At 41.8% G+C, this 23038-nt stretch overlaps 1 long non-coding RNA gene across 1 annotated transcript; it reads right to left on the reverse strand.

The window, feature by feature from the left end:
- Positions 1-1214: 1214 nt before the first annotated feature.
- On the reverse strand, positions 1215-20442 carry LOC121089037. Its single transcript, XR_005828107.1, has 3 exons — positions 20289-20442; positions 11409-11472; positions 1215-1326 (listed from the first exon to the last, which is right to left on the reverse strand). It is a non-coding gene; the product is annotated as an uncharacterized LOC121089037 (long non-coding RNA).
- Between the last annotated feature and the right edge of the window lie 2596 nt (positions 20443-23038).

Below are 23038 nucleotides of genomic sequence, written 5' to 3' on the forward strand. Positions count from 1 at the left end.
CTGCAGTTCACATATTCTAAATCACTTTACCATAAGGACTACATTCTGACTACAAAGCCACCCAAAGCTCCCCAGAATTTCCAATATGCTGTGCCACACAACTCTATGTAATGCACATAATGCAACGTACAATGCCCCAACACTCTAAGGCACCCAGGACTCAACCATGCTCATATCCATAGTACCTTGCAGGTAAAGCTGACAGCAAGCATTCAGACTCTAGCAAGACCTTCGTATTGCCAAAAGCCACCAACATATACCCCAGAAGGTGGAGTGAAGGGAGATCACCCAGAGGAATTCACAAATAGAAGCCACCAGTTATCAAATTATTTCAGCTGTCTGTCACGCAACGGGGCTGAACATGTAAAGGCTTGTATGGCAGCCTGGTGGTCTGGAGCTTCAGACAGTTCACAGTCTTCCAACACCAAAAATTCTGATCACCATGTGACCCTGTATTTTGCCACTCCACTGACACCCACCAAACGATTAGAGGGATTCATACCATAGTTGTCCATAACCTACTCAAAACTTGAGAAACACAGGCAGGTCATTCTCACTCTAGAATTAGAATGCCTACTGGGATATTTCATTTTTAACTCGAGGTCTTGTTCCTCCTTTAACAGGTCTGACAGAACCTTTCAAACATTTGCAATGAAAAGGTTACTCACTCTTGGTAAGTGCAGACCAAGGTGGCAAAGAAAACTCTACAGATGGCTATAGTCTGAAGATGAGCTAACTCTTTCTTTGACTGACTGTCTCAACTTTGCACAACTTTTAGACGCCACAAAGCACATGGAAGCCGTTTCTGGTATTCACCTAAAACAATAATCAAGTGTTTATCACTGGAGCTCTCTGGAACTTCCACAGCCAGTAACATCAATCCTTCCCATTGAACAATGTAAGTCAGTTTTGTCAACTCTAGATTATTAGTTCTTCATTCAAATAAAACATTGTAAGGCACAATAAGAAGCAGCCCTGTCATCAGAACATGTACCACGACAACACCACAGTACAGCCTTGGTGAGGACATACTACACGAGCCATGCGCGCACTGTACCACTTACCATTTTTCCTTTCACTGAGCGGAGGAAGGTTGGGGTTTCGGCCATGATGGACGTTGAGGGTCAGCTCGGGCTGCAGGGAGAGCTCCTGCAGCTCATTGGCAACAGCTTCGCTCTGAGGGCTGGGGGCCGCCGAAAGTGACACCAGCACCGGCTCATCATCATTTTCGCCAGCCCCTCCTCCGTCCAGCCCATTTCCAGCAATGACGGAAGGGGGCAGGCACACCACACCGGAGAAATCCACTTTGGCTTTCGTGATGGCAACCTGCAAGACAAATCAGAAAAAAAAGTTTCCATAAATCTCACATGAGAGTCTTAACCCGTATGTCCAGTTCATCACGACATCGCCGTATTCTAGAGAAATGTGGTCTTTAGCACAGCGCTTCTGTTATCGTCATTTCAAATCCAACCCAGCAGTAAACTTGCTAAACTCAGCAGTTTGTAAACTTGCATAAACCTCCAACAGCATCACCACAGAAACTACTGATGGAACTACAGATTATTATAATTTTCTTTAGAAGTGTGAGAAAAATTCTCAGCTTTTGGCACTTCAGAAACCCAGCCTTGAGAAGACACAGACTGAGTTATTCCAGTGAAAGCCAGCCTATCTAGAACCTTGCTGAATTCTTGATTACTGTCTTTTCATACCAACAATACTGTGTTTTAACACCAAAACTGTCAATTTGAAATCTAGTCAGGTAAAGTAATACTTCATAATAAGCCTGGAAGGACAGCTGAGTACAACAAATGAGAATTTTCAAATAAAATCAATTGCATTTAAAAAAAATAATCTTGCTCCATTCTCTCTTCCCTATTCACTATCGGTGAAAATGAATGCAAGAAAAATATTCCACATAAAGTAAACAAAAAAGCTTTCCTGTCTAAAACCTCAGCTAAAGCAACCAAAATATGCAATATATAAATGGCTTTAATGAAATAAGCTATTTTAAAATGTTTCATGGTATTTCCATAACTCTTTAAACAAGTATTTAAAAGTCACCACTATGTTAAAATTAAAATTATTTTACGTTCAGTAATTTAAATAGAAAAAAGCCAGCTGGAAGTCTCCAGTGAAATGGTTACTGTGTCAACATTTAAACAATAACTAACATTATACAAGGGCAATCATGTTTGGTTTTGATTAATGAAGATGGAAGTCTTTTGCTTCTTAGCATGCTTCTGTTTCAACCAAACTAAACTGAGAACACTACTACACAACTCTGCTGCACTGTAGCAATTTATCAAGCAAAAACGTATTTCTAGAGTCTAACTTTCAGCTTCAAAAAGATGCAGGTAAAACAAGCTGCAAAGCAGCAAAGTAAAAAACATCAGGATAATCCTTCAGAAATCAATCAGAAGGCATAAATTTGGAGCAATGTTTTTAACAATGTAGGTTTTTTTATTAAGTATTCCCCACTTAACACTCATAATTAACCTGGATGAGTGTGACAACATGAACATATTAATAGTGATAAAGTATCTCAAACAGTCATTTTCCCCACTTCCATTTCAGTTTCGTACTTCAGTTGATTAGTAAGGTTTTCTCTGTAGTACCCAGAACTAACTTATAAGTGGTAGCATATTTGTTCCGTGTACATTCAAGGCAACAATAAGAATTTACTGGTAATGAATACACACTATTCCATCCACAATTTCAGACATTAATTCCCAGGACCCTATGTCATGATCTGAAGAGAAGCAAGGAAAAGAAGGGTGGAGGAAAAAAAAGAAAAAACCAAAAACCAGCAACTGAAGCTGATGCTTGTTACAACAAAACAAATGAGACTGAACCAAACCTTCCTGGCATACGAAGTACTTGCTTTTACCTCAGTTAGAATTTGGCTAGAAAGTGCCTACCCCCTCACTGATATATTTCCTGTCCAAAGCAAACATCGCTCAGATCCATTTGAAAGCAAATTGTAATGGTAATCTGCAAAAAGAAAAAACTGGGATTGTGGCCTTCTTCTCTTTACAATGGATACAGAAAGTCTGGAAACGCACACCCTTGAACCATAGACTTAGAGTAACTTAAGAGTTTGGTAAACTCTAACAATCCTTGCAAAGACTGGAAAGAGTTAAACCACGGCCTCAGGCTCTGTCCCTGTGGGATAGGAGACCTGTGGAAAGAGGCTAAAAGGAAGGGTAACTGCTCAGTTAGGAGGCTGGCTGCTAAGGACTGTTGTCACCATCTCAGAGGAGCCAAAGCCAAATCGCTTCATTGAAACATAGGTACTGGAGACATTACACTTTGCCTAGTTACCACAGGTGAGGTCAGATCAGGCAGGAGGAGGAGCACAGTCAGGCCTGAATCCACAAACAGGTGACAAATATCTAACACCCATCCCACAAAGATTTGGAATGGCAGGAGACTCAACCTTCCCTCCTCAGTCTACCCTAGAAAAGAAGAAGAGTTCTTTCCTCTTCCCAAAAGGATTGGGGTGTGGGGGGAGCTTGACATGTCTTAAATATGGAAGATCTGCTTCAACTAGGTAAACAGTTCTTTTAAACAGGAATTTGTAACCTGCATAAACTAGGAAAATCCCATTTCAAACACCGTTTTAACAAGTGTCGTAAAACAAAAATCTATTTCCCTAATCTAGGTACATTCACATTAACCAGTCCACTGAAACTACATCCTTTTATGTAAAAGCACAGTACCAAGCCACAGTAAAAGCAGTCTAGCCTAGCCAGCCTCAGCACTGAGCAGGGCAAGAGATCCGTGCTCACACCACGGTTTGCCATGTAACCCTGAGCAACACCATACCAAGTGGTGTTAATTGGTACTGGGATTATAAACCAGTTTCTCCAGTAAATTGTCCGATAGAACTTCAACAACATGTCTGGATTATCTAGAGTTGTACCTGGACCTGCAGGTTTCCTAACCCATGCAGAAGACGACACAGATGGAAGATATCTTCATCTTAATCCTAGCTGGCATGTCATTCAATGTTTGTCCCACATCAAAGGTAACACAGCTTAAGTAAATCTTGCCTTGACATTCATTCTTGCCCTGCCACTACGTCCTGCATTGTGCCAGAAGTGCTGCTTGTAGAGCCATGCTGCAAACTGTGTATCAGAAAGCTGATTCAGCTGAAATGCAATTTTTCCCAGGTTATTTTTCAGCTGGATTGATTCCTCCACACAAGCCACAGTTGAACCAGCGTAGTACAGACTAACACTGCCACAAAATGCAGTCTGATTCTGTGCATCCCAAACAGCCTGGACAACAATTCTATTAACTTCAAGTAGGGTTGCAGCTCAAATGAAACTAAACTGGGATGAACCGTTAAATGCATTAGGAAATGCTGCCATCTTCTTCCATATCCCCACCAATTTCAGGCCCGCACAAGCATCTGCAGTGACACATGATAAACCAATGAAAAAACTGACCCAGGTGTAAAAGCTAGTCTGTTGGTTCACACACTGACTAAATCAGGACCCTGGTGCAGTTTGCTATGCAGCCACACCAAAGTTTGTGCCAGCACAGCACAGGGAAGAGAGCCTGCTTACTCTTAGTAATGCACTAGTAGTACAAACATCCAGCCTCTACCTAAGGGAAGGAGAACTTTTTTCAGAGCAATGCCAAATCTTAGTATGCAACTTATCTCCACTTCAAAATTAAACTCATCCAAATTGTCACTTTTATTGTAGTCTTGTGGATAGATGCTTTTTTTTTTTTAACATTTTCAATTAAAAGTCTGATGAGGGCATAGAGGGATTTGGAAGACGCCTTGGGGATTTATAATCATCCCTGCTGCATTATTTGCAAGTCCCATGAAAGGCATGGAAACCTTTTCTGAAATCAACAGTAAGGCTGGTTTTAGACTTCCCAGACAGTTATACCACTCTACAACTGTAATTGTAGAATGATCAATCAGTTAGTTACGCACATTAATATTTAGAACCCAATTAAAAATTTAAAATGTTTGCTTTCCTGTCATTTCTGAACTGACTAGAAACTTTCCCACAAAGAAATGTGCCATACCATAGTCTTTAAGTGAGTCATCCAGAAGCTGATGGACAGCATTAAGAGCAAGTATTTCTTATCCTCAATAATGGTTTCAGGGCGAGTGCCCTCAAGGATTTGTATCTATTACTTAACCAGACAAAAGCTTTCTATTACAATGTTTTACTAGTTTTGGGTCAGCTGCTTCCAGGACAAGAGCGGCTGTGATCCCACAGGTGTTCTACAGCAGCAACACCAGCTTAAGCAAACCTCAGGTCCTCCACTGTCCAGCTGCTCATTTCTGTCCCTACACTGCCCCTTCTTCAACTAGGGTATCAATTTAGCTGAAAAGCAGACATTTTACCTGCATATTCAGTAAAATCAGTTCCCCAATCTAGTCCACTGCCAACTACACACAAAACTGTGTCACCATAACGCAGGGGCAACAGTGAGCTCTCAGGAGCCAGCAGTGCTCAAATTATATTGCTGTAAAGCACAAAACTACTGCCACAGCAATCAAAGCACAGACAACACCAGGGAGAAGATGGAGCTGCTCAAAAGAAATATTAGACACTACTCAAATAATTTTTACCCCTTTCTGTCTTCTGGAGGCATCTAAGAGACTCCAATTTCAGACAGACAAACAAGCAGAGTCAACTTTGCACAAGATATAAGATTAAGAACCATAGCCAATAAGAAGTTTTGGGAAAATACATCTGTATCAAACCTGCAAACCACAAAGACAAAATTGCTCTGCTGCTTCTACATGTACCTTTTTAGGGGCACCCTCCTGCCATCCTAACGCCGTATCACAGTAAACACACAATAAACCAAATTAGCTTACTCCTTGGTGAAAAAAGTATTCTACTTTGCATCTACCATATGACAAAATTATTTATAGCAACTTCTCATAAAGCTGCTCATTCAGAATCACTGAAGGATATAGCTCAAAGCCTGAGAGGTGAAAGAGAAAAAAAAAAAAAAAAAAAATCAATACACGCAGTACTGAAACCTGTCTGACCCACAGTAAACCAGTTCACAGAGCTAAGTGAAAAGAAAACTGGGAGGGGGAGAAGGGATTAGGATTGGTTTCCTGCCATTTTAGCTCCATTAATCATCCCACGGTAAGGCCAGACAAGCACCAGTGCTGGCATAAGGAAGCAACAAAGGCATGCACCCAATACTGCCCCTTTGGCAAGAGCTAGCTTAGATCAACTTAGCTGCATCACAAGACCACATCCTCCCGTTAAGACACCAAACTGGCATTACCAACAAAAGGAACAGCCCAGCTTGGTCATTCCTTCCTTCCTGCGGGCCAGCACACGCTGAACCAGATCAAGAAACTGATCTGTGTTAAATCTGACCTGGCCACACACACACACAAACTACTAGTTTAATCTGCATCAATTCCTGATCTGGCTTGCCACCCAGCCACACAAAAACTTGGGCTAGTATGAGGGAGAATGAGGCACAAGGAAATAAAAAAAAAGACATCAATATGGGTACTTTTGGTAGCAGTGTCACCTTAAGGTGTTATTATGCAGTTTAATCTACCCAACATTCATGTTGGACATGGACACATACACCAGGTCTTCATGCATTTAGACTTCTCTTGACTTTGGTAATATTCACATACTCATGGCATAATCAAGATCTTGGTGAGTATTTAAATGAACCAAAGAACAGTACCACCTTCCCTAACATGGAATTTGATGTGAAAATCCTAAAAAAACTGAGTTTAAAAGTAAAGAATTTAAAAATCAGAGAGGCACAGGGAAAAAAAAAAAAAAAAAAAACAAACAGAACACAGTTCCCAAATCAAGGAAAGACACCTCTGTAAACAGCTTTCTCTTGTTTGCATTTTGGGTCTGAGTCGCCAGGGTAATAGTAATTTCCTACCAATTTAAGAATTGCTAAGCAACCTCCAGCACCTAACAGCAACAGCATGTGTGTGCAGCCGGGCTATTTTGAGAAGACAGGTTTTTTTTATTTTAAACTTAAGAGCAGCCTTCTGTTAAATGATTATGCCAGCTGAATCATCTAGCCAAGAGAAGAGGCAATCTTGGGGCAAAGTGGCTTTAAGTGGACGAATCTTTGAAATAAGTGAGAAGAGAGGAAGAGAATGCCATGGCATGCCCGAAGGCAACTATACCCCAGGTCATCACAAATCCAAAGAATAACCCAGAAGAAGTGAAGTTTGAAGCAGATGGAAGCCAAAGCATCACGTTAGCTTGAGAAGCTATAACAAGCAGAGAGATATTCGAAGAAAAGTCACCAACAGGAAGACTTCCAAGGTTGTATTAAAAAAAATACATTATTTAGTTTTCTGTCAGTCAGCTTAACACAGGCACGCAACTGTTGCCAGAATTACTTCTCCAGTTAATTGAGAGTTAAACTGATAACACTGTCCATAAAGTATACACAATACAGTAAGCAACAAGGCAAGCATCACAAAGATTGTACCCTGACAATGTAATAACTTGTTCTTGAGAAACCACCCTAAGTTAGGAAACCAAACTATGCAGACCACTAAAAGGAGACCTTCTTAGATTATGGAATTTTGTTTTAAAACACATATTCCACATGCGTTTGTCTGCTGCAAAATAGCCAGTTATCAACATCCTTCACTTTCACAGTAATTGGGAGGGGAAAAAAAAAAAAGACAAAAGCAGTCAAAAAGTAACCAAATTCATTCTGGATTAGAACCAGTGATTTGAAGGTGTAAACTGTCCATCTCACCTCGATTACAAGCCACTACCCTATAAAGCCCCTATCAAAAATGTAAAGATTGCAAGACATGTGAACAAGGATGTTGGTAAAACATGGATAAGCACAACTTTCTATCTGAGCTAAAGAATCTGAATGTATACTGTGTCAGTAGCATTACAGTAAGAGAGGACATCTTTGAACCATCACCAGAAGCCTCTCCACTACCACCTCCAGCAAATCTATCACTAAAGAGTCAAAAAACATGCCCAGACCAGCAAGAAAATGGCAAGAAATGTTATCAGACATAAGGCATGAACAGCTTTTATAGAGATGTTAGGACATGAGTGGGAAAAAAATGCGAAGGACACATCTAGTGCAAAGCAATCAACTGGATTAATTTCTGCTGTAGACAAACACAGTCTCACCCATGATTTTACAACCACTCATCAAGAACCGCATTTCTCAAGCCCTAAGTATTTCCTTCATAAGACAACACTAGCATTTGTTTCACTCAGTCCGGCAGTGATAGGAAGTCTTTAAGAGGTCTTGAAAAATCATCATCAAACATCCATTTCTTAAAACCACAAATACCACGCTAAGCAATGTAGTCTGGCATTCCAGATGTTTTTTAAGACATACTTTTCATGATTCAATATGTATTTGGAGGATCTTTGTGGCTTTCAAGCTCACAGAACTCTGGGTATACAGAAGAACTTATAACACCAAAGCTAATTTGGGGAATCACAATGATATTTATAATAAACAATCCTTGCTCAAAAAGGATGAGCTCCCTACCAATTTCTGAAGTTCTTATTTAAGCTGAAAGCACGAATGAGGAAGACAACCTTCTAATTTCAGAGGACATTGAACCTTAAACTGATGAAGCAGTTAATAGACACTGAAGTTCAAAGTACAAAAAAGAGCAAAAAAGATGCAATGTTCACGTCTCGTGTCAATGGGTACCTTGTATATTTTTGGCCCTGTTCATGATATAGCCCAACATCATAATTAAAAGAGGAATGGGATCCAGCCTTCTGCTACTGAGCTGTTGGTTCCTGCTGCTTCCCTTTTGTCTGATCTAATGACTGTGCACCCATGGGGTGACTCAGGTCAGATGAACCAGCAGAGGATTAACTCTGCAAAAGATTAGAAACCATTTTCTACAGGATCAGTCAGCTAGCTGGACATGCCCTCTGGCTGCACAATCACTAGCTCTGATGCAAAGGAAGGAGCAGGCATACACAGCTGTGGAGAGGCCTGACTAGCCTTTGCAAGAACAGCTCACTGAAAGATCAACTTAACTGTAATATCAAAGTGCACACTTAAACATCTAGCAGTGGTGCCAACTTAAGCAGTCTGCTACACATTCCCACTCTCATACCTTCCTCGCCATGAAACTTGCATAAATCTCAGAGACAACATGTACAGAACCAGATGAAAAAAATCTAGAAGAAAACCACGTCTTTCCAGGAGGATCTGTTCCTCAGAGTGGCTCACCGTGGCCATAAAAACAGCTATACCAGCAAAACAGAGGGAGCTGTGAAAGGGAGCAAGCTGTTTAAGTCTGCACTGGTGCCAAAGAAATGCATTATGAACTACAGTGTGTTTAGCACAGGACTGCCTGTTTTCCACCACCTTCTGACTGACTTCCTTGCAATTGCTGTCTGATGCATTTTTTAAAATATGCTTCATGTCAGAGGCAAAGCATTCCTCCCCACCCCATAGGGGCAAGCAGATGAAGCAATTGATTCAGCCAGCAGCAAAGGCATGTGGCAACAGATGCCAACAACCAATGGAAGCAGGGAGGCTGCAGCAAACTAGAAAAGGGAATGCTGACAATCTGCAGCCAGATGTGAGCTATGACTTGGAAATTCATGGCAGGAAAACTGACGGGTTGAGAAAGCATGAAGGAACTCATGTTGAATGTAGATTCAGGGTAGATTGGGGCAAGAAAGTCACTGGACAAGAGGAGAGTGTAAATAAGACCTCTCAAGAAAATACACTTTCAAACACAGAAGATTTGAACTCTGGCACAAGAACTGGATAACCTAGGGCATAACAAAGTCATGACTTGGCCAAGAAAGGAAAGAGCTCAGGGATCCAATCTAGACTGAAATAAAAGAAAATAAATTTTAAAAATGAAAAAAAAGGAACTAAACCAAAACTGTAGTTAGATTTTAGTCAGTTCAGTTCCCAGCACAAGCATCCATGTCAGCACAAAGCAACAGGCAAAAGTGCAGAACTTAAGAATCTTAAGGAGTTTATGGCAAGGTTTTTCAGCAACTTACTTTTGTAAGTCTGTAGTTTTACATTCTATCTAATTCAGTCTGATTGTGGGCTGTGACTGAAAGTATAGGTCCATACCGTATTGCCTCACCTTAGTTTGAAATTCTCACCTTCTCTCCTTCAAGTCTAGTGTCTCTGCAGCCACAGAGCAAGTTAATTCAGTTGCTGTTCTGATGGAAAGCCGCACCTTGAAACATGCTTGTTTTCCCATTGTACTAGCAACCTGAACCCTGCATTAGAAGTCATCCAAAAAAACCCCAAACCCAAAAAACAGAGGGGCAGCACCCACTGAAAAGTGACAGCTTTCAGTCACCTCTAGGTACAGTGGTACAGTGTGAAACTAAAGCCTGAAACAGAGTCTTGCAGTAAGTTTTCTGACCCCAGCTACATTCTTTAGTCATGACAGTATGAAACTGTCTACAGAAATTAAACCAATCTGAATTGACTCTTCCCCATCAACGGCACTGGGTGTGGAATCTGAATTTCTTTGAATTTATTGGCATCTCCTAATGCAACTACCCAGCATGACATTTATTTAAGTGGAAAGTCCAGCAATTGAGACTAAGTTACCAGATCTTCTGGTCCCTTTTTCCCCTACAAGAGCTCACCTTCCACCCTTGGATTTCCCCACTACTGAAAAACAGATGAGAGTTTTCTTTACTGATTCACAGAGAAGCATATATCAATATTAATGTCTCATCTAAGTTAATCAGTTTATTGAAAAGAAGTAGTAAGTACTCAAGAAGTGCTCCCTAACTTGTAAATCTAATGAACGTAGGTAAAGAACATGGTGGAAAGGTGGGGGAATCAGTACTGCTGCTGTACTTTGCCAATTCAGAGGATACCAAACTCGGCCTTCACTACTTCTTTGAAACAACCATACCAAGAGCCAGCACATGAAGGATACCTAAACCAAGGCTTTCGTACTGGTGCTAGAAGAGATTAAAACATTTCCTGTTCTTTACTACCAGATTCAGCCTGGGACCACAGATAACGTCTGAATGCATCATCCTCTCTTCTGAGTGCTACTGTATCACATGGAAAACCCAGTTAGTTTTGCAGTTTTACCATGTAGATACAATTGTCTGCCTTTATATACTTGAATAAATCAGTCTAGCAAGCCAAGTATCAGTAACACTGAAAAAAGTTTGCAACACAGTACCAGCTAACTTGTGACAAGTCTGACTAATTGCTAGGCAGCAGTGAGAAGGGGACAAGTGTGCCGTTTATACCCTTACACTCTGAAGTCCTTGCTGGACAGCTGTCACAACTGATACTAGTACAAATTTAAAATCTTCCATCTCTAACACACTACTATCCCTCATGCTTAGTGACCACCAGGAATTTTAGTTCAGCATATAAGAACAAAAGGTGCAAACTAAAGGCAGCAAGATCTCAATACATACCTTACTCACAGTTCCCACGGACAAACCCAGCTCATTTCCATGCCAGCAGCTCTCTCCTCAGTCACTGAAAGGGAAAATAGGACAAATACTTAGAGATCTTAAACAAAAAACCAAACCAAACAAAAACCATCACAGCCCATTTTCTCCTTTAAGGGTAAGGAGCTCCTTTATCTAGGATTCTTTTTTTCATATGATCTTTAATTCATTCAGCATACACAGCAGAAGCTGGACTGAAATAACAAAGACTGCCATACTTGTATACGCATACCCATGCTACTTGCAGAGCAGAACTTTTATTTCAGGACTACTAGTTTGTCAGTTCTGAAGAATGTATTGCTTGAGATTTACTAAGCCAGAATATCCACCAAGTGATACACTCAAGCTTCCTGACCTTGTACTGATATCATTCTTAAACATTGGAGAGCAAAAGTTGGAGACTGTTATGACTAGTTTATTACACCATGTCATCTATCCAAACAAAACCAGGGAAAAGTTAAAAAAGTACATTTCAGAGATTTGTCAAAACTGCAGTAGGAATCCCATTTTGGAGGCTGGGAAGAAGGAACCATCCTGTGCACCTTAAAAACTCATAAACGTACTGAAGTAACATCACTTTTCTCTGGCAATACAGTTTTAACAGGCGTGCACAGCAGTACTTGACTAAAAAATAATTACTTCAGAGACTCTGGAATACTATTGTCTCAAACGGCAATAAAAAGGGCTCAAAAGGTGATTTGTAGTTGCCATACTTTTGCTACTTCCTTAGCCACCTTTAAAAAAAAAATACAAATCATCATATGAAGGCTTTAACACAGAGTTTTCATTGTTTCCTCCTCTGAGCTTTTCAGAATTTAGGGCTTCCTAGATACCAGAAGCACAGAACCACAGTTGAGATGCCATGATATTCTGTCAATAAAAGAACATTAAAAAAACAAGGCACCTCCCCAAATACAAACTTCAGACCAGATGGACTTAGGACACAAGCATTAACATAGCAGGATTAAAAAAAAAAAAAAAAAAAAAAAAAGGAAAAACTAGAATGAGTTGCCTACTACTTTAACATCAGAAGGAATAAGACCAACTAGACTGATTAGTCACTTCTTCAAAAAGAATGACCGTAGCTAGACACTTGGATAACCAGCATATTGCAAAATTTGAGAGTCCCCTGATCCCCAACAAGTAAAAGGAAATCTACTTGGTCAACTCTCCTCCAATTAACAATCTGCAGGAGAAGAGATTTACAGTACTGATACAAATTAAAAAAAAAAAAAGTAAGGACACTACAACTTTAAAAGCTTCCTTTACAATCCCTTTCAGAGAATGTTTCATTTTTTTCTTTGAATAAAATGTGTCAGCACACATTAATCATGGCTCTACCACAGAATCAAGAAGTCGTTCTGCCACCTCTTACAGTATTTGTCATCAAGTCAGTATTTAGAATTACAACCATTTAAACAATTAATGTGAGAACCCATAACAAGTAATTATTTTTTCTTTAATAAAGCAACCAAACTGATACAACTGTAATTAAAATATGATAACGATGCAAGGCCACAAAACCAAGTATATACTTACAATGTACTTGCCACAAAATTGCAGATCCTAGATTTCCTAAAAGGCAAGGCAAAAAGGCCTCAAGAGATCAAGGAAAGTCTTCCACAAAGACAGTAAACAATTAACCACTATTAAGAGTTTGATATTTCAATCTGATTAATGAAGTCCCTAACCTGATAAAATAATTTTCTGGGGCATTCTTCTGACAGCATCAAGCATACATCATCAAAATTTAGGTATGGAATGTTTGCCTGTGATGGTGGTGTTTTCGTAAACCATAAATTATAAGTAAGTGATATTTATCCATATATTAAATTTTTACTCCTGTGCAAGTTTTTGGCATTGTTTGGTTTTGAGTGGGATTTTTTTTATTTCAGTGTTTGTTGGGTTTATTGTTTCTTTGTGACACAGGCACCCCTGAAACCACTTTTCACACATGAAAGTGTGGAGATGTTAAGAAATGCATTTCATTTGAAGACTTCTGCTGGCCAGTCCCTAATTTCCAGAATCTTGCTTTGCTAGATATTCTCTTCCAATTTCAGATTGCAACAGCATGGATAAAGTTAGACAGTCATCATATTGCTGCACTTAATTTCCAGCACTTAAGATCCATGTTCTCCTGAATCTCATTTGAGTCAAGACAGATCCAACACTGAGCCTTTGCTTGGTATGCCTGTCCTACCACCTGGTACAGGGCATCTGCTAATCTTTTACAGAAGTGGGACCCCATAACCAGTCAAAAAAATTTGTATCTTCTTCAGCATGTTTTTCTCTGGAAAACATCAAAATGCTGAATATTCTAGGTCTGAAGAATATACCAGGCTATCCCTAACCAGCTGGCAGGGTGAGGCAGAAGAGGGAAGAACCACTCTGTACACCCTATTCTACAACCCTTCCAAGGCACTCATTGCCAGCAACTGGCCAACACAAGACTGGATAGACATCTCACTTGGCACAACATAGAACTTGAAGTCTTACCTCTCAAGGTATGGATGAAGATTAAAAATAAGTATATAAACACACACATACACTCAGTGATCTCTGGCATCTTTGCAAAAACTTAGCACTATCTTTCAGAAAAGAACATGCATGTGTGTGTATGCATACATGCAAACACACACTCGGAAAACAGGACAAATTATTTCAATAGCTTCCTTGCCTTGGTTTGTTTACCTCTTCTGAGTTTCTTCCATTAGCTTTCTCAGATGTCCAGAGATCCTTGTTCTCCGATATACAACTCATCCTCCAGGACAGCATATATTTATCTTTCTTTCTCTACTAAGAACTAAAGTTTTATTCCAGATACTCTGGCCAATAAAAGGCCAACTTTAAAACTCAGTGCTATTTGTCAAGGAAGTTCCTGTTCAATCTTACATGGTTAAAGTATCACATCCTGCGATTTACTGCTTAGTTATCTGAACCCCAAACAGGAGATAAACTGACCTGCAATGGGCATGGGCTTTTTTTCTAATATGTGTGCCATTAAGCCAAGAGACACTGAAGGTATAATATTCCTATCATTAGCCTTATTCAGTCACTCCATGGAATTTCAATTCAGCTTGAAGATGGAACAACAGAAAATGCAGACACACCCAGCCTTCAAAATAACAAGTCAGACTTCACAAAAATTTAGCAGAACAGCCTTACAACTGTAATGAAAGACAAGCTCTTTACCGCTCCTTCTATATTGCAGCAAGTGAGCAAAGATTAATCTGATAACTGAAACATTTTCTGGCAAAATTCCACAGTTAAGCTGCTTTTGTTGTTCTTTGCTTATAGCACAATCAAAACATTTCTCCAGCACTCCTTTCTCCTCTCAGTCAGTGCAGGCAAAACTCTACTGTCCTAGATTTTCTGAAGAAAAAATAGTGTCATCTCTAAGAAATGCAGAAGTCTCATCTTGCTGATAAACTCCTCCATCCAATGGAAATGTTTATATGTCAGTGTTTACATGTTCAAGCCAAATGGCTGCTATTCCAGTGATTACAATGGCTTATTGCCTTCACTGGTAACTTGGAGTTTGAGCACGTCTGAACAACGTACAATCTCAATGACATGACTTGCTAGTCTGGTCTGAATGTGGCAATGCAGAATTCACATCCCACCTTTCTAGCAGCCATACTACCTCTCAGATGGAGGCTTTGAAAGGATTCATATTCCAAGTGATCTGTTCCTGTAAAGCATGCTTGACAGAGTGTACAAGAGCAAATTTAGAGACACAGTTATATTAGGCCTAACATTACCTTGGCCCTACCAATCACTCAGAGAAACCTCTCACTCAGGTTTGGGTCCATCCCACACAATGGAATAAAAATTAAATTACAATGCAGACTGTAATCACATTCTGTTGGGAAACTTCTTATATTGCTATAAAAATCAGAAGAGAGGGCAAAACCAGCAATGATTAATTTTTAAAAAAAATCATTCAGGTAGTCTTTCAATGCTTTTCAGAAAGTTACCTTCTGAAGGAGCAAAAGTTTCCCTGTAATTGACAGAAAGTGAATCCTTTCTTACCTTTGCTCAGAGCTGTACCTTTACACATAACACGTACAAACAGTTGCAGAAAGAACCAGCTCATCATAGCACGGCATAGCTATGTGTAAAGGATGATGTCATTTGAGTAAGCCTAAATAGGGTGTTGACCGTATGGATCAATCATGCAGTGAAGACATATCTGCAGCGTCTCTACTAAACCACAGAAAGGACAGAACTCGAGGAACCACAGTATATATACACCTCCTCCCTAGTGTTGCTAGAACTAATTGTAACTGTCATATATTACAGGAATCAGTAATTTTAGTCTGAAACAATCTGTAACGTAGGTTCCTGTCCCAAAACAAAATAATTTCACACAACTAGATGCATCACTTCAGTCTCCTGTTCCCCTAACATGAAGATACTCTGAAGATGATGTGTAGTCAGCACATTCATTTGCCTCAAAATAGAGAATTTTCTGCATTGCTTTATGCCAGAGGCTCCTGCATTGTTCTACATACATTGCTCTACATACACACTTCAACATGCACCCACAGCAAACAGAGATGAAAGCAGCAGCAAGGAAAAATTTTTATTGCAGTGCTACAGAGGCAGCCCCCAATGATCAGCTGTTAACAAATAACATGCTGGCGCATGCAACAGCAGCTACCACGCTTCTTCTGCTGTTCTCCACAAAAACCCTGCTTTTCTGGATCAACAGGGCCAAAACAAGCTGAAATAGGGAGCACAAGTTAATTAAGAAGGATAAGTAGAAGTAGTTGACATGCTGGTTTGTGGTAGGAGAGCAAAAGCAGATGGATGGCATGAGGTTAAGGTGCAAAAGAAAATCCCCAATTAAAAGCTAAGCCTTTAGCTTTCAAGATTTAAAAAGACTTGTGACTGTGTGTTAAATTTCACCTTCTTACAGAGATGTTAATATGGCTGTGTGCCTACATCCAAAATATTTCTTCACACAAGAATAACGATGTTGCACACACACAAGAAAATGGGGGAGGGAAGGGGAGAGGAATGCTGCACAAACTAAATTCATTACTTCAACTTCTGAAATATAAACCAATCTAATTTAAACAATGACAGTACCTTACTCGGTGACAAATTCTAAAATTTTTCTGCCTGAAAAATAAGTGTCTCATATCAGAAACAGAAAAGGATCAAAGAAAGCGAGGTACTGTTACTGGCATTGTTTCTTAATGTCTGAACACATAGTATCAGACTGATGGCAGATTCCTGTACAAGCTGCATGCACCATTTGCCCTCCACAAGGACAACCTGCATTTAAAAATCTCAAGGCATTGACTGACCATTATGGCATACCTAACCATGGTAATGTAAACTGCCCTCACCCCAATGCCATTCATTTCCCTTGAAGAAGCCACTTAACAGTGTTTGCACTCCATAAAGTATTCAAAGGAGGGAAGGTAAAATATACACATTAACCACACACATTATTTCCCTGAAGGACTAAACAGAGTATTTGACAAAGGAATGACTTTCTGAATTCACACAAACTCATCCATTTCATCTATTTGACACACACACATAAAAGAAGAACCATAGGAACAGTTTTAAACTACGGCTCCAAAAACGTTCCCTTTAGCTGTAGCTCTTACTAATCCACTTCTGTGCTCCTTCCCCTCCACTATACATTCCTTTCACCTTCCTCCCTCTTTTATTTTGGGAGCAGAGGAGGAGAGGAACAGAATATGCACAGATTAAAAATCAGGTCTCTAACCTGGCTCAGCATGGAGCCACACAGACATACCATCACTACTGAGGTGACAGCACACAGGGGGCCGGGGGTGGGGGAGGCAGATGGGAATAGGAGCCCCACCACTACAAGAAACGTCTGTGTAACCACATCCTCTGTTTTCAGTCTCAGTTCAGCAATGTGTCCAGCAGGAAATAATTAGAATTGGCTTTCCCAGAGTAGGTGTTTGATGGTTTCAGACCGCTGAACAGTTGCTTTTTCTACTTCCTCTTCAATAGTTTCTCAGGAAAAGACATTGACCCTCAGGACACAGTTGATAATAAAATAATAAAAATCTTTAAAGGAAGAGTATTGTGTAACTATAATAAGATTCAGTAATTGTTACCTCTTTTACACAGAGGAAGTCAACTGTACTCTTCAAAAGGGATATTAATCATAATACTGAGTTATCAGTAAGTAAACAGACATTGAGACAGTCCAATCCAAAATAATCTGTAACACAGGAAGGACAGTCGAGTATAGAGAATAAAGACAGAAGACTCTTAGAATTGCTATAAATTATTCTTTTGAGGTAAAAAGCATATATGGAGACATCTCACATGTTCCAAGTGAGTGTAACAATCCTGTGATAATGTTTTGACACATCCTAAGAATTATCTGCTTTGTGCTCTAACATCCAAACCCAAACCCTTTTTGCTCTGATCCTTCTCTATATCTAATACAGCTGCCCTCTCCCCCCACCAAGTATCACACAATAATGTAATCATGGCTCAACAGTGAAGGAAATCCAGTAGGGCTTTTTATTATTATTATTAAATTAAGGGGTATTTTCATTGCCTGAACGTACATTTCATCTGGAGGTCCAAGGATGAAAGGGTCTGAGAAAAATATTGCTGCTTTACCATGCCAACAGAAGCCAGAGTTATAAAAAACAGACACAAGCAACCACTCCTCCCCAAACCCAAGAGCTTCCTATTATTTCATATTCAAGGGGAGGAAAACTGAAAGACTGCTTTTGGAAAACCCACATACTGTCTTAGCCCTGACAAAATGTCTTCTGTATTCCCTCTTTTCGCATTTTATTTTGCAATCTGCTTGCTGTCTGAAGATTTGGGGGTCTTCTCCCATATGACGCTACGAATGGATGGCCTTACTGAAATAGAAATTAAAGCTGCTTCCACAACTGTTGGAACGAGCATACACAGCACAGCACTACTTACATTTTGTACAGAACAATACAATAGGAAGCTGTAACTAGCAATATTTCACTCTCTTCCCAAAATCAAATTTGGTATCTGAACTGTAAGTGAAGACAGGCTGAAAGTGGCTCAGTAAGTTAATATCTGGTAATTAAAGAAGGGAAAATTTGCCTACTTGTCATAAGTTTATGGCATTTGCTTTCAGCCCTGAGTCTCTTTCTCCTTTCAGCAGACAGCATGAATCTAAAGAACAGAAAAGGAGTTCACAGTCAGCTTCAAATCACACACTTATTTTAAAATCTATTATTAGATTCTATTTAATCACAACTATTAGATCACTCATTTAATCACTGCAGCAAATGGGAACAAATGGGTGTCCCTCTTATTTCATATTCAGAAATGACTGAAGTATTTTTGGAAATACTTATGAAGATCTAAAAGCATTACACTTTAGCAGTTCTACAGTACAGATTTTAACAGCATCTTTTCAAAAGCCTACCAATGGGTTTTGTGCAAGCAGCAAGAGATCAGTGCTGAAAGTTTGTTTACATATTTTACTGAAAGTAAAGCCAACACACAATTAGAAAACACACTTCCAGTAAGTCAGTAATAATAATAACTAGCCTTGATATCAAATGCAAATTTAAAATACAGACAGAATTCCATACTGAATTTTCTCAATGCCCATGCTGGAAGCGTTGAGATAAAGAAATTCAGCTGAGAATAGCTACATTTCATGTTTTCCAAATATTCAGAGTTGTGTCTTCAAATCCTACCAAGAAATAAAAAGCACCTATTGGTTTCCACAATCCAAAAAAGAAGCTACAGACCTAAACAGAAACATTTTTAATGCCTTCAAAATGTACTTTCTATTGATGGTAGACCAAGGATGCAGTTTCACAGCAGAGGCCCTGACACTGTCTGGACAAACATGATACAAGAAGGGAAGTGCTATAAGCAGCAGCAAACCTGAAACCCCTTACTCAGCTCACTCAAGGTTCATCATGTGAAAAAGAACCACTCAGAACCATATTAACAACAAAGTTTGCATGATGCAGTATAAGGGTACACAGATGCAGATAATAAAAGTCTCAGGAGGCTATTTCCACTTAGGCACATGGCAAGGGGTCAGAGTTTTCATCCTCAATCGGGACATATGTGAAATTACAGTCGTCTTTGACACAAGATTTTACAGTCACAGAGAGGGAGATCTAGTCCGCACTGGACAGGCGCCTAGGACACAGGGATGTGATATACATCTAGCCATAGCGCGGACCAGCACCTTCTCGGTGGGGAGCGTTAACCGCGCTGGGTTAATACAACCCGGGGTGTGCACGAAGCGGTGGGGGCGGCGGGAGGCGGCTGCTGCACAAACCCTCGCACACTCCTGTCAGCACTACCAGGCCTGTACAGTCGGGAAGGGAGCACCGGAAAAAAACCAGCCCGCCGCCGACCGGCCAGACGCGAGGCGCCCGGGACAAGCGAGGGGACACCGTGCGCCCAGCCCCTAGGGGCAGAGGCGGGGAGAGGCCGGAGCGGGGCAGACGCGGGCCAGGGGCCGAGGGGACAGGCGCGGGGGCGCCCGAGGGGGACAGGCCGGCCCGCGGCCGGAGGGAGCGGCCGTGCCCCAGCGGGGGGCGGCCCCTCGGGGCGGGCGGGGGCCCCGCGGAGCGGAGCTGTCCAGCCGCGCCGGGCACACGCCTCCCCCCGCCACCGCCGGCAGGGGGGACGGGGAAGAGGGGACGACATCGGGGGCGCGCGCCGCCCCTCCCCCCGCACCGAGGGCCGCCGCTGAGGAGAGGTCCGGGCGGGTCCCTGCGGGCGGGTCCCAGCGGGCGGGCCAGCGCCCACCCCCGCCTTTCTTTGCCCCCGGCGGCAGAGGCCGCCTCGCAGCGCCCGGCCGAGCCGCAGCTCCGCACTCACCCGGTCACGGCTCCATCCCGCTCCGACCCCGCCCGCCTCCGGCGGAGCCGCCGCCGCCCGCCGAGAACGCGCTTCCCCCGCGCCTGCAACCCGGCCTCGCCACCGCCGACCGGCGCCTCGCAACCGCGGAAGCGCCCGCCCCGCGCCGCCTGCTTCGGCGACACGCGCCGGCCTCCGCTAATCAGAGCGCAGCGGCGCGGGTGAGCGCCACCGGGGCTCGCCAATGAGCCGCGAGCACCTGGGGAAGCTAACGGGCCCGAGGCAGGGCGAGGGGGCGGGGCGGGGCGGGCACCCCATGTCTGACGGGGCGGGCGGCCAATCGAAAGGCAGGGGTGATGTCATCGGGGGGGGCGGGGACGGGGCGTCCCTTGAGAAGGTGGGGCGGGGAGGGGCGGCTCCTCGCCCTTAAAGGGACAGCGACGCCCTGATGGCCTTCGCATGTGTTGCAGGACGGGTCTGTCGCGGGGCGGGCTGGCGTGTAACTTTTATTGTGCTTATATTTTTATTATATTGTAAGGGAATATTTTCTAAAATCTGCTGTGAGAACGGCGCGGTGAAGGCCTGGCTGGCGCTGGCGAGGGGACAGGGCCCCCTAGGCCCTGCGGTGGCACCGTAGGGCTAGGCGAGGGCAGCCCCGGGGCAGGCCTGGCTGCCCCTTTCTCCCTGCACCCCCAGCCCCAGGCCGTGCCTTCCCAATGCCACCCACCACCAGTCCTTGGGGTGGGCCCGGGTCGGTGCCCTGCCGCGGAGGGGAGGCAGGTCCGCAAGGGAAGAGGCTCGGTGCCATGTTGTGTCGCTGCCCGACCTGTGACTGAATTGGAGGTTTCAGCTGCCCCTCCGCTGGCTGAACCCTCCGAATGGGTGATGTGCTTCTCCTGGAGAAGTGCGTGTTTCTTGATTTAATACAAAGTCAGGAAAAGAAACCGCAAATGGGTGAAATGCCCATGATGAAAACTGTGGTTAGCTGGGGTGGGAGTGTTGAGAAAATAGAGGAACGATGCCATACCTAAAAGGCAGGATAGAGGATCATAATTAGATTATTATAGTGTTGTTAGAAATAGTCAGTGCAGTTTTACCTGCAATGCTGTTCTCATCCCAGAAATAGTGCACTTTTACCTGCAATGCTATTCTCATCCCTGCTTATTGTATCTCAAAAGGACATTGCAGACATGACTCATGACAGAGTCTGTAACAACGCTCGGTGAAGGATTGTCTCACACTGGGAAGCTGAACAAATTGGGAACACCTTTCAAAATAAAGAAAAGGGGGCACAAGGAAAGTGTGCAATAATAAATGGTACAAAGAAGGCATGACTGGCCCTTCTTTATTCTTTCATGTAATCAAAGAACTAGAAGACGTGATACAACTGCAAAGCAATGTATGTGAAGTAGTTAGGAAAAAATGTTTGTGCCATGTACAATTAAACTATGAAATTCAGGGTAAGAAGCTTGATGATACCAGAATGTTAAGAAGAACCAAATACAGTTACTGCCAGTCAGCTGCTATCTTGCCCTAGTTTCCAATCCTGACATTTACAGCTCTTTGCTTTTCACTCCCAGGGATCCAGTTCAGCTTTGGCTATGCACATAAATCTTGATGTAACATAATTCTTCTCCATGCTTTTTGACAGTTATCCCTCCAGAGGTAGTTTGGTGAAAGAGTAAAGTCAAGAACATGAAACGTTCCCATGGATAATGGTAATTCTGAGAATTTTAGGTTTAATGACAAAATTGGGAATATTTACCTTCCTTTTCTCCCATGTTTTCTAAGAATAGCTCCTTAGGGATCTGGGAGAAATGCTCCAAGTGGATGAGAAAGCATGGATGTCTTTCTGGTTTATGTTGCTGATTTTAGCAACAATGCTGCGTGGCTTGTTCTGGAAATCATTTGCTTAAGAAACTTGTTAATAGAGCTGTTTAACAGAGCGGGGGGACAGATGATGTGTCCAAAAGTATACTACAACTGATGTATGATGGGCTTGCAGCTATGCCCATATTTCCACTTCACAAGCCAGAGTTCTATTACCAGACTGTATTTTCCTTCAAACAGATGAACATGTAAGAGACAGAAACTTTTCCCTTCGTTTCTATATGTAGGTTTCATTGGTTTCCTAAAGTCTCTACAGATTTACAAACTTACATATTACTGATTGATTTTAGTATCTGCTACTGTGTTTTTCTGAAGTTCCAAAGGTATTTACAGGCCTTGATAAATATACGGTAGGGAAAAACAGAAAGAACAAACTCTGCTTGCAGAAACCTTCTGTCTTCACCAGTAATAATGAAAAGTGAAGAGCAATTACATGCAAGCTATATTTTTTTGTTTTAGTTTTGAGGGCCTGTTATTTTCAGTAGCTTTCAGTTTCCTTAAGACTTACAATGAGTGAACTAAATTCACGTTTTATTAACAGATACATAACAGAAGTCTGCAGTATTGGTAAAGGCGGCAGATCAAGTATGTTAAATGATGTCCATTTGATTTAATGTTAGGTTAAGGATTACACTGAACAAAGGTGACACCAGTGCGGTGTAACAGAGTAGAGCAGAATTCAGTCTCATTACAGTGAGACTAATTCTAAGTGCAGTTCTGAACTCAATTGCATAATTACAAAATGAAGCTACTTTTGGGTGCCTACCACAAACAACTTAGCTTGGAGTCTTATTAATCATTGACTTAGCATTACATTCAGTTTTGCATTCAGATTTCCTCTTTAAAGAAAAGCAGCAAGAATGGGGGGAAAACACCAAAAG

This window comes from Falco naumanni, chromosome 5, assembly GCF_017639655.2.
Source record: "Falco naumanni isolate bFalNau1 chromosome 5, bFalNau1.pat, whole genome shotgun sequence".
In the NCBI taxonomy this organism is placed as follows: Eukaryota; Metazoa; Chordata; class Aves; order Falconiformes; family Falconidae; genus Falco; species Falco naumanni.